At 46.9% G+C, this 11300-nt stretch overlaps 1 non-coding gene across 1 annotated transcript; it reads right to left on the bottom strand.

Annotated features, from left to right (window-relative positions):
• Positions 1-9758: 9758 nt before the first annotated feature.
• LOC132653906 (U6 spliceosomal RNA) lies at positions 9759-9865 on the bottom strand. Its single transcript, XR_009591730.1, has one exon. It is a non-coding gene; the product is annotated as a U6 spliceosomal RNA (small nuclear RNA).
• Positions 9866-11300: the final 1435 nt, after the last annotated feature.

The raw sequence follows: 11300 nt of genomic DNA, 5'->3' as shown, positions 1-11300 counted from the left end.
ACAAATAATAAGACACAGACATGTTGGTATAATGTTCTTTTGGAATGTATACAATTTACCCTCGTTCATTCAAATGCTGATTTCTCTAATCCACTATCTGGTTTCAATCCCAATATTGCATGATGATGCTTATTCTAAGCATCACTTGTCTCAAGTTTGTGTAAACATGCCACCATTTGTTCTCTGTATTGCCAATAAAAACAATCAGCCAGTGCTGTGCAATGGAGAGAATAGGGTGGGACATCCTGGTCTGAAGAGGAGGAGAAGGAGAGCAGGGATCAGCAGCAGAGGACTTTGAACCATAAGGAGAGATAAATCGGCCTAAGGTATAAAAAAAAAAGCAAGTATAATATTGGAAATTCTGAATGGGAGGAAGCTTCTTGGGCTTGGAGATATAGGATGGAGTAACTATTGCCCAGTATTGTACTCTAGGTTAATTAAATAAATCCTAGTCTCTGTGTGGTGATTGGGTTATACAGCTGGTTTAGGAATAACCACTGGTTAACTAAAAGATAAATCAATAATAAATATTAATAACCTACAACACAGACACCTGTTAGATTTTATAGTTTAATTATTACCTTGGTCCAGGCAGATATTTCTACCTCTGCTGTCTCAATAACCCCACCATCCATGTCCCAGCCCCCATCCAATGCCATCCACCTTAATCATGCTCATTTGGGCTTCCATTCCCAATCCCAAAATACTTACTTGTATTCTTCATCTGGGCTTTCCTCCTGGCCCGCGTGGTTTCTTCTCCATGCTAACCCATCGTGGTGTCCTCTTTTCCCATCTGTCTCTCTCCCATGATTCTCTTGGGGAACCTTAGCCATGCCTACCCCATTCTGCCCTGCCCAGGTATATGCCATTTAATCAACCGATCAGGTATAATGTCTTAGGCAGGTTTACATGACAAGGATAAGTGTATCCAGGAAGTAAGGATCTTGAGGGCCAGAAGCCAGTATCACCATACAAGCATCAGACAAACCCCCAACAAGTAAGGGAAATGACTCCTTTTGGCAGGTGGGACCCTGTTTCTCAAGTTCCTGAGGAAAGCTGGCTTTTATCTGACTACCGGAAATTCTTCTATAGTCCAGCTTGAGCTCATTTCTGGATGTAGGAACTTCCTGAGACCAGCACAGACAGATAGGAGAGAGACATCCACAAATTCCTGTGTGTCCTGAGAAGTGACTGCCAGAAACCCAAAGCACAAGCTAGCACTAGTCCAGTCTCCTGGGAAGAGGAGCTACAGACAGTACAGGGCACCCACAGCACTGGGAGGCGCCCACTGAAGGTACGGCAGAAAGAGGGGCAAAGGACAGCCCCAGCGCCCCAGAGCACAGACACCCAGGCTGTTGGCAGTAACACAATATTTTTGAGTAAAAGGCAAACTTTCCCAGATTTCAAGGGGAAGCCAAATTGCTTTCTTTTACTTGGTTAGTTAAAGGAACACTAGAGTAGTTCTCGCTCTCTGAATTTCACAGAGCACTCAGGGATGGAAAATGCTAACTCCAGTGGGTAATTATCTGTTACAGAACATGGTTAATGATTATGTTCAGAAGATGTTAACAGTCAGGCTTAGGGAAAGATTACAAGGGCTTCAAAGGGGTCCCTCTTGACCATGTGACTATACTGTGGCCCGAGGAGCTTGCTCTTAATGCAAATGCTAGTTGTCATGGTGACACAATAGCAGTTCCCTGGCATCGCACAAAAGTCCCCTATTTGGGCACAATAAGCTTTTAGTTCAAAACAGACTTTACAAGTCACCAAGAATAATAATATCCAACATGATCTTATCCAGCCCCGTGAGGACCAGGAGTTCTAGGTCTGAATCTTATCTCAGGAACAGTTGGGCACAGAGAAGAAACGAGACCCCAAAATCTTAGTCCCCTCCCCATTTTCTGCAATCCAACAGTTATTGCTAGCAGAACTACCCCTAAAACACATCATCCCTGACTTCTTCTTTCTTCTGTTTCATTGAAAATGAAGGAAATAGCATTTTAAATATTTTGGGATGCTGGAGAGATAAACGTTCAGCCAGGGTGAGTGATGATTTACGGGAGTCAAGTAATTAAGAATAGGAATTTCATTTATTTCATTGCCTGTTTACCTCCTCAGGGAAGAGGCAGCTGGTAAATCATTTTGTGAGTTAGTAAATTGGGAGGCCTTTGTTTGGTGGGTCCTGGAAGGAGTCACAGGACAGGAAAGGATCCAGAGGGAGTCTCCCAGGCCCACCCCTCTGAGCAACGTGTTTCCCTGCCCTACCCCTCTGAGCAGGGTTTCATACAGAGGAGACCAGAAGATGCTGTGACCTTTTTTTAGAAACTGCAGCTTTCAAATTTTAAAAACAAAACCAAAGAAAGCTCTGTCTTTAATTCTTTCGAGCTCAAAATACTCCCTTAATCCTACCTAGATCTCCTCCAGCTTCTTCTTAGCATTTTTTTCTCAGCCTAGCTCACATCTCTTCTAGATGAGCTACAGAAGGAACCTCAGAGCATCTTCTCTTTCAAATAGAATGAGCACCAACCTCCACCACTCCCCCCACCCCACAGTCCTGGGAGAAGACAGGAACCTTTATGTTTTCCTAGCAAGCTCATCGGGCTTTTTCACCCTTCCTGGTTCCCGGAGGTCAGCACTCAGCAAGGTGACCCCATCGACTCAGTGATCCAGGAGGGACAAAGGGGTGCATTGTTTTGTAATTCTTTCACTTTACAAGGTCCTGTTAATGTGCAGTCCCCTTGCCTTTAGCCTATTTGCTCTGTGAGGCCCCCTGGCGGATGTGAGGAGAACTACCGCTAAGAAAGAGTGGCCATCTCTTGCCCAATTATCTGGTTAGTCATTTTGTGGGTCAACTGCCAGGGACAATTTACCAGGTGATGTGCACTGTGTTTAATGGGCACACCTGCACTTTAATCTTTAAAATGGTTGCTGCCAATGATTTGCAAACAAATTTTCAACAAGTTTAGGTTTCAGGTGCTCTTTGAGAGGTAACAAAGGCTGGCTCTGTGGCCCACAGGAGTCAGGCTTCACTCACCGCCTCCCCTAATGGGGACTGTGAGCTCTGTCTTCCTCTAGTTCTCACCGGGCTGCACACCCTGCCACGAAGCTCCCAGTACCAGCTATTGCTCCTGCCTTGGTAGCTGGTTCTTTATTGTAGCTCGGGATGTGCCCTCATAGCCAGCTGACACCAGCTTTCCAAAGGGAATCTTTAGTTTTCTGCGTAGTAAAGCCTAGAATCTACTCTTTCCCAAGAAAGAGAAGAAGCTATAGTGTCCCATGCTCTCTCCACTGACCCTTAGGAAAGGGTCAGATTTTGGAAAGCAGGTTTTTTGTTTGTTTGGTTGGTTGATTGGTTGGTTGGTTTGGTTTGGTGTGGAGAGCTGAGACTCAGACGCCACCAGATGGCACTGACATTCCACCCTCAAAACTGTAAACAACCTCCAGTACGCATGCGCGGATGGCGTAAGCACGCTAAGCACGCCAAGCCTGAGTCATCAGACAGGGTAAAGAGTGAGCAGCCAATCAGGGTATTGACACATCACTTAGGTGCGACCAGGGCTTATATAAACAGCGCCACATCGGGGCTCTCCTCTCCTCTCCTCCTTTCATCGCTTAACTGTAATAAAGGCTTGTTGCGGAAGGATCCTTGTGTCCGCGTGTATTCGTGCTAGAGAGACGACCACGCGGCTTCCAACAGTTTGGGTTTCAGTTTTTTGAGACAGGGTTTCTCCTTTTAGCCTTGGCTGCCCTGGACTCACTTTGTAGACCAGGCGAGCCTCAAACTCACAGTAATCTGCCTGCCTCTGCCTCCTCAAGTGCTGGGATTACAGGCATGTGTCAGCATGCTCTCAGCTTTGGAAAGCATTTTCTTCGATGACACTCTCTCTGATACTCTTTCTGTTCTAGGCAGTGGCCAAGAATTGATGGCTCAGCAAGGAGGGGACAAGACCCTTGAGATGGCCACTTCAATGGCCTCCTGTCCTCTTTTCTCTATGGCTCATTAAGGGTATGAGGCCTACAGAGCTCCTAAGAAATTAAAACAGTTACAATAGCCCACATAAGAAATGGAACAAGTAGTTGGAATCCTAGAGTGGAGACAAGCACTTGGACCATCCAAGCACATCCAACAGCCTTGAACTACATGTTGCCCAGTGAGTCCTGCTTCCTCCCGTGCAAGCACTGAACACCGGCTGTGTGTCAGGCCCAGGCTCCCCGACAAGCATTTTTTGAGGTTAATCTCATCTCAAGGTGGGTGCAGAGGTCTCGAACCTGAGCTGGTTCTGTGACTTGAAGCTGGAGTAACTCGGTGCCGTCCCCCAAGTTTTTGGAGCACTCCCTCTTGGAAGCCAGCCACCATGCTGCGCTGTGAAACACCCAGAAATATGGAGAAGCCACGAGGACGAGAGCCAAGGCGCTCAGTGACAGCCCCAGATGAGCTTCCCCCAGCCAGCACTGACGGGCAACCACGTGAGGGCCAGATGACAGGGCTGGCGCAGAAGACCTGCCCAGCTGTCACTGACTGAAGCTCCTAAATTTGGGATGATCTGTCACACGACAGTAGATAATTAATTAGAACCATTCCTTGGGCCAGTGAGATGACTCGGTGCATCAAAGTGGGATCCCCGGATCACATGCTGGAAAGTGAGCTGACTTCCAAAAGTTGTCCTCTGACCTCCAGATGTGCGTGCAAGTGTACACACACACACACAATTTTTTTTAAAGTCCAACTCCTAATACCCATGTGATGTGCATACTCTTATTATCTTTTTAGCAGTTGGAGACACTGAGGCATCTACGTAACTTAGCAGTCACAAAACTGATAAAACTAGCTTCCTAACTCACCTCTGCCTGACTCCATCCTGTCCCAGAGAGTCAGAGGTTTGCTGTAGTCCACCATAACAGGCAAACTAGGAATATCCCAGCTTCAGAAAAACCAGCCACATGGACAACTCTGTTCTGAGTCTTGATATTCACTCAAGAGCTGAGGAGTGGCTTTACCTCCAACTTAACTGTAAAGAAAGACAGAAGACAATTTTGCCTGATTAAAAGATACAATACAGGCAGTGGAGGCACACACCTTTAATCCCAGAATTTAGGAGGCAGAGGCAGGCAGACTTCTGAGTTTGAGGCCAGCCTGGTCTACAAAGTGAGTTCCAGGACAGCCAGAGCTACACAGAGAGACCATGTCAAAAAAAAAAAAAAAAAAAAAAACATATGGTGGTAAACCTATCCACTATCCAGTTCTGATCACATCAAATTTCCTCGATACTCTAAGGAATAAAAAGATAAAAACCAGAGCCTGGGGCTGGGTTAAGGCGTTTCCCTCTGAATCTGTCACTGTAAATAAGGGTTTGCTGGCACACAGCCATGTCCAGTCACTTACATGTCTTGTGTAGTATGTTCCCAGCACTTGGTAGAGTTGAGTAGCTGAGACAGCAACAGGTGGGCCTACAATGCCTAAACGAAGCTACTAGGCCTTACTCTATAGCAGTGATACCTGATCAGGCCTACCTTATCACGCTCACGAAAGCTCATATTCAACAGCCAAAGTCCAGAGTTTCTCACTCAGTAGGTCTGACATGGAGTCCAACAGCTGGCATATCTAACAACTTCCCCGGAATGATAGGCACCCCCCCCAAGACCACCAGCAATCAACGCTTCCTCCATGTATGTCATTACCCACGTGCGGAACACTCTCCTGAGTGAGGGCTGCTATCTGCTTCTAACACCTACCTGTGTCAGAAGCAGTGGAGATCAACTGCAGGTGTCACAAAGCACAGCGCTGCTCCTTCCCTCCCTGCTCTCATCATTTCTTAAGACAGCATCTGTGGCCATGTCCTAAAAGAACTCCCTACAAAGAGGCTGGCGTGACAACGGCCTGAGTCTCAGCTCACAGGGATGGACTTGGAAGTGGATCCTGGCTTGGCACTGTACCCCCACACCAAGTCAAGCCTTCGCCTGGGACCGTAATCCTGCAGACAGCTTGACTACAACCTCACGAGACATCTTGAGCCTGAAGTTTCCAGATGGGCCACATCCAGATTTTTATGAGCTAAGAAATACTTGCTGTTCTAAGTCACGAGATTTGAAAAGGATTTCTGATTAGCAACATAGAACCTCTACGGGCTGGAGTGAAGTCAGTAAAACTATGCTTTGAAAACACTGACTCTGGGAGCTGGGGAGGTGGCTCAGGGGTAAAGAGCACTGGCTACTCTTGGAGAGGCCTGGTCTGGAGTCCCACCATCCATTCAGCAGCTCATCACCCTCTGTAATTCCAGTCCCAAGGGACCCAATGCCCTCCTCTGGCCTCTGCGGGCACTGCATGCATGTGTTTCACAGATAGATATGAAGGCAAAACGCCCATGTGTTTAAAATAAAAAATAAATCTTTAAAAAAGAAAATACTGGCTACTGAAACAGCGTCTATGGTCTTCAGAGATAGTTAGGCAGGATAACACTGGAGTTTTGTTTGTTTGTTTATATCTGTGTGTTCTCTTAGAGCATTCTGAACTCCCTTTATTATCTTCCTGGCAGAAATGCTTTGAGCACATGGGCTCAGTCAGTAAAAGAGCTCTGCCTTTTCTCGCAGCTTCTGTCAAGTGTCACGACACTGGAGTTCCGATTTTAAAAGACGTAGGCACCACACACACCAAGCTCCATTCTGCTAGGCATCAGGACCTGCCCTATACCTGGAACTTTCAGAGTTAGCATCAGGAAGATGCTATTTGTAGCTCTGCACGAACCCACAATGACAGAGAGCTTCACCTGTCTAGTTCCTAGAGCAGCAACTGACAAGCAGAAGGTGCCAGGTGATAGTCATAGAACTTGAGATGGACGGAAGACCCGCCCCCAGAGTGGCCTCCTATAGGCCAGAATAGGAGTTCAACACAAGACCCGCTGCTAGAGAGACTTCCTGTAGGCCTCCCTTTCCTTTTTCCTAGCTCCTGTAGGCCAGGAAGGACCCCTTAGCACTGTGGAGAGGTGGAGTAAGAGTGACCTGCTTTTGGCCTACCCTGTGCCTCAGTAACCTTCAGGAGAGGGACTATCTGTACTGCTGCGAAGAAACAGACACATGGAGAGCCTGAGTCATCTCTGTATAAACTCCAAAGGCCTCTAGTATGGACTATTTTGAATCAAGACATACAAGGGGACTAGAAACAGTGGGGCTCTTTGGTGACTGAGACTAAAGTGTCTGCTTCCAGGACCCTACAATACAATATGGTATGTTTTGTACATACAGCAACTGACCTCAGGCCTCGTCCTTCAGCTGCAGGGGACAATAAACTGTGTTTGTTTAACAGACTCAGTGGAAGAATGCCCTGGCGTAGTGCCTGACACCCAGTAAAAACTTAATGAATATTTATTGAATGAATAAGCAAGATCTTAAGCACAGCAATATATTTCGTGCAGCAAGTAAAAAAAATTTTTTTAAAAAAAAGTAAAAATCTGACTTGTGAATCCCCACCCTACCCTCATCACTTCATAACCCCACAAAACAAAGCAGCGTAAAGAAAAGCATAGAAAGGTCATCTTTGACTCTGTGACTTGAATCAAAGCTTTTAACCTGTCTGGGCTAAGGCGCTTCACAGAGCGTTGTCCGCAAGCATATCGACAGAGCTTGCCGGCAGAAGGAATGCCTACCAGCTTTTCCCAGAGCAAGCACAGCTGGAAAGGGCCATCCTTGCAATCGTGGAGGCAACCATGGTTGACACTCAGCTTTCGGCAGGGAGACTAGGCACCCATTTGAACCTAGCATGATCTTCATCAGAGCTGGTTAGTAAAAGTGTGGGCAAGAGGTTGAAGATCAGAGCGACCTGGAGGAAATCCGCACCTTTGGGGGCCATCACTGCTCACAGTGGCAGAAACACAGTGGACTTTGAAAGCAATGGAGGCAGCAGGCAGCAAGGATTCTACCCCGTGGAGCCTCCACCTCTGGGTACCTGGGGCGAGGTTTCCAAGACAGGGAAGGTCAGAGGTCAGCCAGCCATCTGGCCTCTGACTTTTTCTGTCCAGTCACACAGAGAATAAAAACTATCATTGACAAGAGGATAGGAGGGCCTGGCACTGGGCGGGGGGGGGGGGGACACTATTGGCGAACATACTGGGCCTGGAAAGACGACTGAGTCCACAATCCCGAGCTCTTACTGCTCTTGCAAAGGTTCCCAGCACCCACGTCAAACAGCTCACAGCCACCTGTGAGGTCCAGGAGATCCCATACACTCTCTTGGCCTCCGTGAGCACCCATCACAGACACACATATACACTTTAAGTTTATAAAATAAAAGAAAAAAAGAAACCATATTTTTGTGAAAGTACTCACTCCCAGCTTCTACAGTATGTGTGGCCAAGGCCTGGTTGAACAGGAGGCAGACGATCAAAATCAGAGCCAAGGGATTGAGAGGGTGTTAATAATAGATAGCACAAGAGGAAATAATTGTTTCTGAAGTTTGCTCAGGAAATCGTTTATCATGGGACATCTCGGGGACTTTAGTAACATGACTATCACAGTGACTTCCTTCCCCTGGAGGACAGAGCTTCCAGAAGACATGCTAGGAACATCCCTCCTCGTTTTTAAAGGCAAATCACACACACACAAAAATCAAATCACCCTCTATAATTTCACAAGGCCAAACAAGACCAATACAGGTTTTTAAATGATTCCTTTGAGAGCGTGGGATTTAATTTTTTGTTTCTGTATTGAACCTTTACATAAAACTTAGAGGCCACAAGGCCCCTGCCTGACATATTGAAGCCCTCAGTCTTGAAAGCAGCCATTCCCAACTAAAGAATCCACATTAAGGAAGAGGGACTAACATTCTGGAATACAAAGTGAGTGCCACACGACAGCACTTGCTGTCTGATTGCTCTACACAAATACACATAGAGATGACTAGAATTCATCTTTCTGCTTTCTCTTAGCAGTAATTTTTTAATGCAGCCATACAGGTGTGTCCATGCAATGTCAGAGCTCTGACTGGCAGCTTCTATGGCTCAGCCTTTGCAATTCTCATGACTCATTGTGCTCATACAACTCACAGGACAAGCAAGGAGAACTGGTGAATGTCATTTCACTGCCAGAGCTCTGTGCAGCAACGCTCAGCCAGTTGCTGCCAACCTTGCTCTCTTGCCCCTCAGTGGGAAACTCTAAGGTGCAGGGCCTGTATTATCTCCCAGAATGCCCCAGCAGAATTCCACCACAGTCACTCACAGCTAACTTGTTATAACAGCCCTTCACTGCTTCAGTGTTCTCTTGGATTTCTCCAGATGAATTACACTCAAAGCCTCATTCCAAGGTTGCTCCTAGGCAACCCAACCTGAGACACCTGATCTCCTGGCAACTGGGGCCTACAGCGTGAGTCCACCTGGCTTAAATGTTACTGTCCAAGCTAGTGGAGAATTCGCGACAGTTTAGAATGTGAACGAGGGCTACCAACAAGGTCCCTCCTGTGACCAGTGAGTGATGTAGTAGATCGACACCAGCCACAGACTCTAATGGACAACGTGAAAATGGCAGTGACTTCTCACCAGGACACTCCTAGGGCATGATTTTGGCTGAGATCCCTGGAGTGTGTCCCGATACTTCCTCTTTCTACTTCTATTATCCAGAAGTAGATAATTCTATTGTCACCAAGCAGTATTAATGGGAGTCAGTTTCTACAGGTAGTGTAGGAGAAACTGAGGACCAGCAAAGGCAAGAGACTCAAGTTGAGCCAGCCATTGATTGGCTGGGTTGAATGTCCCCTTTCTCCACTGGAAGTAAAAATTATGGAACGCTTCATGAGTTTGTGTGTCATGCTTGTGCAGGGGCCATGCTAATCTTCTCAGTATCATTCCAACTTTAGCATATGTGCTGCCAAAGCAAGCACTAGTACGGCCTTTGCTAGGGTGCCTTTGACTCTAAACAGAAGACACAACTAAAAGATTCACAAAAATACAAATGTGATGGGTTTGCTGTCTTCGGAGAACAGGAAGTTCCAAGGCTATTGAGCAGATTTGGTTTGTGTTGAAATAGCTAATAACTATGTATCTGAGATTGGCCCCAAACTCATGATCCTCCTACCTTAGGCTCTTAAGTACTGGGATAACAAGCGTGTGTATTCACACCTGGCTTGGCAAGGTGTTTTGCCAATGTTCCTGAAGCCTAAGAGCGTTCATTATTCTGGTTTTTCCATCTTCAGTGCATCTTCTTTGGTGGACACAAGTTGGTAGAGCAGCAGCATGTCACATGACAGCCAACAAGGAAGCAGAAATGCAGATTTTTTTTTCCCTCAAGAGACTGGCTGCTTGCTGAGAGTGGCCATTGTCACGGTAAATTCTACCAGAGTGGACGCAGGACTAGCCACAGGATTATCATCATGGATTGCTGCAGCCATGAATCATCTGAAGGAATGGGCGGGCAGGGGAGGGTTATCAGGCCTTCTGGTGTTGGTCTACTTGGTTTGCCTGTGGTATATATGCAAGAGTAGAGTCTCACAACAGCGTAATGCAGCCATGACCATTCAGGCCTTTACAGCCATTGAAGCAGGACAGTCTCCCCAAGCATGGTTGGATACCATAAAAAGCTAAAATGTTACGCTCAGGATGCGAGGCTAAGCACTGCACTCAGGGTCAGCCGCTTTCGACCCAGAGAAGAGCATGTCTGATTGCATGCGGGTTGATGCCCCAGGTCCCGCCTCTGAGAAAAAGGTATCGGATGGGTCTGATGCTCTTTGGGTGGATGACACCTAAATGAACATTGGTACAAAGTCCCAATTTATTTCTAATATCAGAGATCAGACCTCTACTCTTGCCTGACGCGTCTAAAACAAAAAGGGGGAACTGTAGAGAGCTGCGGAATGCCGCGCCTTAAAGATGGAGCTGGTTTCCGCCTTCCACCTTCCCGATGGTGAGTGCTCTCTGTCATGAAGAACTCCACATTTGACTAAGGCCAAGGATCTGGCTTGCTTCCATGTATGTATCTGCATTGCCCACATGGCACGCTGGGGTTGGCTACCCAGAGGCTATTTAAGCTGTGGGCTGGCTTTCCCCAGGGTCAGATGATTGTTCAAGGTTCCTGAATAAACTGCATTGAAAAAAAAAAGGAGACTGGCTGCTCAAGGAAGAAAGTCTTGCCTGTCTCACTGAGGTATACTGGCCACTATCAGACATAAACCAAACCTAAACCTGCACCGAGGAATCCACGCACATGATTGAATTAGACCAAGGCAACAAGCACCCCTCGCACCGGAATACACATGGGTGGAGAGCCAAGAGGGAAATCAGGACTCTCCCTTGGGGAGGTAGCATGGACTGGCTGCTGAG

Source organism: Meriones unguiculatus, chromosome 4 (assembly GCF_030254825.1).
Source record: "Meriones unguiculatus strain TT.TT164.6M chromosome 4, Bangor_MerUng_6.1, whole genome shotgun sequence".
Lineage (NCBI taxonomy): Eukaryota > Metazoa > Chordata > Mammalia > Rodentia > Muridae > Meriones > Meriones unguiculatus.
Note: the sequence above shows the minus strand (reverse complement) of the source record. Positions and strands in the feature narration are given on the sequence as shown.